Below are 6,250 nucleotides of genomic sequence, written 5' to 3'. Positions count from 1 at the left end.
TGCCAGGATATCAAGTGGTAAAGGTCCAGCAGACGCCCGGCCTGCAGGCTGCCTGAAAAGGGGTGTCAGACATGTGAAGGAAAGGCTTAGCAACTCTGTCATTGGTTTGGTATTCAGAATTCCCTGCTCCTCATCTGTCAGCTCCCTCCCTCTGAGGAGCACTGTCATCGTCACACAGATGCAACTGGAATATTGTATCTCGAAAGGATTGCCCCAATGTACGTATCCTTTTATCCGATGATGAAAAAATCCCAAAGAACGAGAATGGAGACTGACTACTATCCTTTAGGCTTAAAAAAAACCCCGGAAGTGTCCTGCGAAGAACTGAGACTTGGTTCTGTTCACTTGCCTCACAGAGATTGGATGAGGAAATGGCCCAGTTTGGCCCTGACTTTACCCACTTATGTTACTCTTGAAGGTGTCTTTGCCACATTGTGAATAAACTGCCACCTTTTGGAATAGGGGCTCTTACGAAAGTCTGCATTCCCAACTTTTTTTGAAACAGATCTATGTTCTGCAACTGTGGCCACCGTCCTGAAATCAGGTCCTGTTGCTGGGAATCAGGAGGCACTGGAGTGGAGCCCCCCCGCCCCCCAGCATGCCCTTTTACATTCAGGGATTGAGCTGAACTCACTTTGGGGGAGGCCTGGCAAGGGTGACAGGTGTCACAGATGGAAGGATGGAGAATGGAGAGGCAGACACCCTGCTCGGTCCCTCCCTGGGTGCGGTCAGGCAGATGAAGGCCAGCCAGCCTGCCTCACAATCGGGTGAGATAGCCTCCTCTGTGTCCACCTCTCGCCCCGTGGGCCCAGCCACTCCCCTCAGCTCTGGGCAGCCCTCTGCGTTCCATTTTCACCCTAAGTGAGAAGGGAGAGAGCAGTTGGCCCACAGACAACTATACAGAATGATAGGGCTCATGGCTGGTGAGCGCAGTGGCAGTGGTGGGAGCCTCTCCTGCCTCCATGCAATGCTAAGGAGCAGTGAGCTGAGTGGTAAGGAGCAGTGAGCAGGTGGGTGGTAAGAAGCGAGGGATCCCGGACTGCGAGAAGGATTTCCAACTGTCGGCTTAGGCCCACAGGGAATGGGACTAAGTTGGCAGGCAGACATCCCCTGAGGGGTCCTGGACTGCAAGAGGATGCAGGCTGGGCTGAGGGACACCCCCCCAGTGCACGAATTTCACGCACCAGGCCTCTAGTGTATTTATAATTGATAAGTCTTTCTGGTAAATTGAAGCTCTTATCATTATAGTGGGGCCCAGTGCACGAAATTGTGTACCTTGAAAGGAACTGTGGTTCGCGAGGCTGCAGTGGGCACAGGGGCGGGTGGCCCATCCTCCTCTGCGCCCCTGCCTGTCCCTCCCACAGTGGCCCCCAGTCCCCTCTGCTGGCAGCCCCGCTCCAGGCACCACCGCTCGCACCCGCTGATGGCATGGAGCGATTGGGGCCGGTGCCAGCAGTGGGTGTGAGCGGCAGTTGCTGCCCAGATCACCCCTCTGGAGCAGGGGCAGATGGAGAAGCCCTTAGGGGCCATTGGGGCCGGTAGCTGTAGCTCGAACCCGCTGATGGTGCCGAGTGATCGGGACTGGCACAGGGCACCAGCAGCGGGTGCAAGCAGCGGCTCTGGCACTGTCTGTGGGTGTGAGCGGGGCCAGCGCCCGTAGCAGGTGCGAGCTCCGGGTGGGACCGCGGGGTGCAGGAGCAAACAATTTTCAGTAATCACCAGAGGCTCGCCCAGATGACAATGACTGGCATCCCGCCTTGGTCTGGCGCCCCCACTCAACCTGCTCCACCATTCCCCCGCAGCCGACGCCCGCCATGTTCCACCCTCTGCCGCCTGCTGCCGACGCCTGTCATGTTCCGCGCGTGCCTCCTGGTGGTCAGCGCACGTCATAGCAACCGGTTGTTTGGTTGTTCCACTGTTTGGTCTTTTTGCATATTAGGGTTTTATATGTATATATAAAACCTCTTTTCGCCCACCCCCGCCCCTGACCTCAGGTCTTTTCCATCCTATTGTCTGTGTCCATGGATTATGCATATCCTATCCTATATAATAAAAGGCTAATATGCAAATTGTCCCCTTGGCAGTTTGACCAGGAGACCGGAGTCACATTTGCTGTTCAAAATGTACACTCACCTTAATCTATATATATAAAAGTTTAATATGCAAAGTGTCCCCTTGGGAGTTCGATCGGGAGACCGGGAGTTTGATAGCTTGCTATGATGTGCACTGACCACCAGGGAGTGGCGTAGAATGAAGGAAGGCCCCTGCCAGCAGCAGGAAGGCCCCTGCCAGCAGCAGGAAGGCCCCGGCCGGCCCTGATCGCCGGCCAGGCCCAGTGACCCTACCTGTGCACGAATTTCGTGCACCGGGCCACTAGTAGGCATATAAGTTCTTTGGTTATCTCTTCCCACCCCGCCTTCCCTCTGAGATCCACTGTCTGTACCATGCTTCTATGCCTCTGAACCTATTTTGTTCATCTGTTTATTTTGTTCATTAGATTCCACATATGAGTGAGATTATGTGATACTTATCTTTCTCTTACTTAGTCTGTGTGTCTTTACTAGTAAGTCTAAAGTAAGTCTTTTGTAGACAGCATAATTGGATCTTGTTTTTTCTTAAATCCATTCAGCCACTTTATTTTGATTGGAGAACTTATCTTTAAAATTTAAAATAATTATTGATAAAAAAGGACTTGGCTATTTAATGTATCTCAAATATTTCTAGTTATAGTTATTATTTATGCTTTTATTTTTAATTTCTATACTAGGAAAAGTGGGTTTTGTACCACTTTTAGAGTATTATGGTATTCTTTATTTGTCTATATACAGGGTGGGGCAAACGTAGGTTTACAGTTGTTCATATGAAAAATTATACAATAACTAAAATTAACAATACAAGAATAAAATCTGTGTTTCATGTGCTCAGAAGTGTAAACCTACGTTTGTCCCACCCTGTATTTACCTTTACCAGGTTGCTTTTATACTTTCATATACTTTTGTGTTGCTGTTTAACTCCATTTCAACTAGAACAATACCCTTTATCATATCTTGTAACGGCAGCTCTACATTGATGAATTTCCTCAACATTTGTTTATCTGAAAGTCTCTCTCTCTCCTTCATTTTTTGAAGGACATTTTTGCTGTATAGAGTATTTTTGTTTGGCAATAATTTTCTTTTATGACTTTTAATATATCATTCCATTCCCTTATGTTCTATAAAACCTCTGATGAGAAATCTATTAATAGTCTTATTGGGGCTCCCTTTTATGTGATGAGTCACTTTTCTCTTTTTGCTTTCAAAATTCTGACTTTGTACTTGAATATTGACAATTTAATTATAATGTGGCCTGCTGGGGATTTCTTTGATTTCATCTTTTTTAGTCTGTTTGAGCTTCTTGGATCTGGTTATCCATTTTTCTTTCTCCAGATTTTGGAAGTTTTCAACCACTATAATATTTATGTACCTTTCTCTCTCTCTTCTCATTCTGAGATGCCTATAATATGAAGAGCAAGCATGTCAAACTCAAAGGCTAACATGGGCCAGATAGACAATATTTAAGTTTATGTGGGCTTCAAAAAACCAAAAACTTCAATTTTCATAGAAATGTAGGTTTATTTCGATAGAGACATGCTGAATACAAAGGGCTGAAATAAATGAGTAATCGTTAACATAAAATAATAGAATGTTTTAATAAAAATTAATATTTTTTCTTAAACATTAACTTACCAGACACTGAATAAATGCAAAATTAATAAGCATAACGCAAATAATCCTATTTTTCTTGTTCTCCGAAAGCGAAGTATTTCCTGTTGTGCACACCAAACAAGTCAGTACAAGACTAATGACGTGGAAATTGGCTGCTAAAATATTCACTGCTAGTATTAGTGAAGAGAAATGGTGCGCTTGTGCATAAGGCGTGTAAGGGAAATGAATGCAACATGATTATAGTAATCAGCCATTAGCGAATGTTATAGTTCATTATTAATTATGTATAACAGGATATTGTAAAAATTAAGTTATGAAATTTTTATTAAAATGTTTCTTACATACCATTATATTGTCTGGGCCGCAAAAAATACTCGTCGTGGGCCGCATGAGGCCTGTGGGCCGTGTGTTTGACATGCTTGATGAAGAGTGATTCATGTGTCCCTTAAGTTCCATAGGCTTTCTTCACTCTTTTTCATTCTTGCTCCTGTTTACTCTTCTAACTGGATAATTTCAAATGACCTTTCATCAAGTTGGCTGATTCTTTGTTCTCCTTGATCAAGTCTTCTGTTGAACCCAGCTATTGAATTTTTCAGGTCAGATTTTGTATTATTTAGCTCCAAAACTTTCTTTTTTATATTTTCTGTCTCTTGACATTCTCATTTTGTCCGTGTGCCATTTTCTCAAACTCATTGAAAATCTTTATGATAGTTATTTTAAAAATTTTGTCAGATCATTCATATACCTTCATTTCTTTAGTGTAAGTTTCTGGAGCTTCATTTTTTCCCCTTCAACTGGACCTTCTTTTTCTCTTTTCATGTTTCTTTTACCTTGTGTTGGTATCTGCACATTTGAAGAAATAGCCGTATCTCCTAGTCCAGTGGTCGGCAAACTCATTAGTCAACAGAGCCAAATATCAACAGTACAATGATTGAAATTTCTTTTGAGAGCCAAATTGTTTAAACTTAAACTATATAGGTAGGTACATTGTTATTAACTTAATTAGGGTACTCCTAAGCTGGCCTTTGCTAAAAACGTCCTCAGTCTGATTGAGGTACGTTTGCTGAGATCGATCCCTTCCAACTCTCCCATCCACACTCGTCTTGTATACTTGTTTCGTCTATCTCCTTTCTGAAAACCGACTTCTGCGCATGGGCAACGAAGTTTCATTCGCAGTGTACGTGCGCGCACGCATGTGGTATTTTGTGGAAGAGCCACACTCAAGGGGCCAAAGAGCCGCATCTGGCTCGTGAGCCACGGTTTGCCAACCACTGTCTTAGTCTATATGCACTGGCTTTGACTGGGAAAGACCTTCACCAATCATTCCAGCTAGAGATTTTGGGGGCCCGTGGTTGTATTTTCTCTGGACTTGTATTTATAGATTTGTAATTAGAGGGATTTGTACCAACAAATCTTTTTCCAGGCCCTCATTATCAGGAGGAAAGCCTTAAATTATGTGTCTCCTCCCAATTGTGCAAAGCACTGTTAACTGTATCAACACACCAACTGCTTTTCCTTTGTTCTTAGCTGCCACCAGGCATCCAGTTTTTTCTGATTTCATCAGTACTAATTAGTGAGCTGAGACAGAAACCAGTACTTTATGTAGTTCTCTGTGATTCTGGAATATTGTATACACTAGAGGACCGGTGCACGAATTCATGCACCAGTGGGGTCCCTAAGCCTGGCCTGCGGGATCGGGCCGAAATTGGCTCTCCGACATGCCCTGAGGGGTCCCAGATTGTGAGAGGGCACAGGCCAGGCCAAGGGACCCCACCGGTGCATGATCGGGGCTGGCGAGGGACATGGGAGGTTGGCCAGCCGGGGAGGGACCGCAGGAGGGCTCCAGGGCATGTTTGGCCTGTGTTGCTCAGTCCCGATTGGCCAGACCCAGCAGCAAGCTAACTTACCAGTTGGAGCTCTGCCCCTGGTGGTCAGTGCACATCCTAGCAACTGGTCAACCCATCGACTGTCTGCACCTCATAGCGAGCGGTTGAGCAGCCTTAGCATATCGTTAGCATATTACTTTTTGATTGGTTGATCGGCTGACCGGACACTTAGCATATTAGGCTTTTATTATATAGGATGCTTCACTCTCTTTTTTCACCTGCTGGAGAAGTTGTAGGATAGGATGATTTTTCTTGGTGTTGAGCTCTGCCAGCTTAGGGGAGGGGTTTATGTAAAGTGAAATTGTTCTTTTTACCTTTTTCAGTGCAACTGTTCTGACTTTGTTATTGTCTAGGGCACTGTAGCATCTTAACACATTTCGTACCGCATAGAAATCTCTAAGACATACGCCAGGGACCGCACATTTTTGGGCAAACTGCACGTTATTTAAATCATCATAACTGCAGATCGTAATGCACTTTAGGTGTTGTTTTTCAATAATTATAACATTTTTCTTTACAAAAACAATTAAACAATTAAAGTTCCTAGTACTTTTTTAACGTATGGTACTGCGTAAAACATTTTCCTCTATGAAGAGGGACCAAACAAAATTTACATAAGTATCTAGATTCGCTCCTTTTTCCATGGGCGGCACAAACTCT

General features: G+C 44.6%; 1 protein-coding gene and 1 pseudogene across 1 annotated transcript in view; both read left to right on the top strand.

Annotated features, from left to right (window-relative positions):
* The window catches only part of LOC102242689, a 2,569-nt pseudogene extending 2,328 nt beyond the window's left edge, over nt 1-241 (top strand).
* ABCB7 (ATP-binding cassette, sub-family B (MDR/TAP), member 7) overlaps nt 1-6,250 on the top strand; it is a 153,124-nt gene that overhangs the window by 30,153 nt on the left and 116,721 nt on the right. The gene's annotated exons all lie outside the window — the stretch shown is intronic.

Source organism: Myotis brandtii, unplaced genomic scaffold (assembly GCF_000412655.1).
Source record: "Myotis brandtii unplaced genomic scaffold, ASM41265v1 scaffold1119, whole genome shotgun sequence".
In the NCBI taxonomy this organism is placed as follows: Eukaryota; Metazoa; Chordata; class Mammalia; order Chiroptera; family Vespertilionidae; genus Myotis; species Myotis brandtii.
Note: the sequence above shows the minus strand (reverse complement) of the source record. Positions and strands in the feature narration are given on the sequence as shown.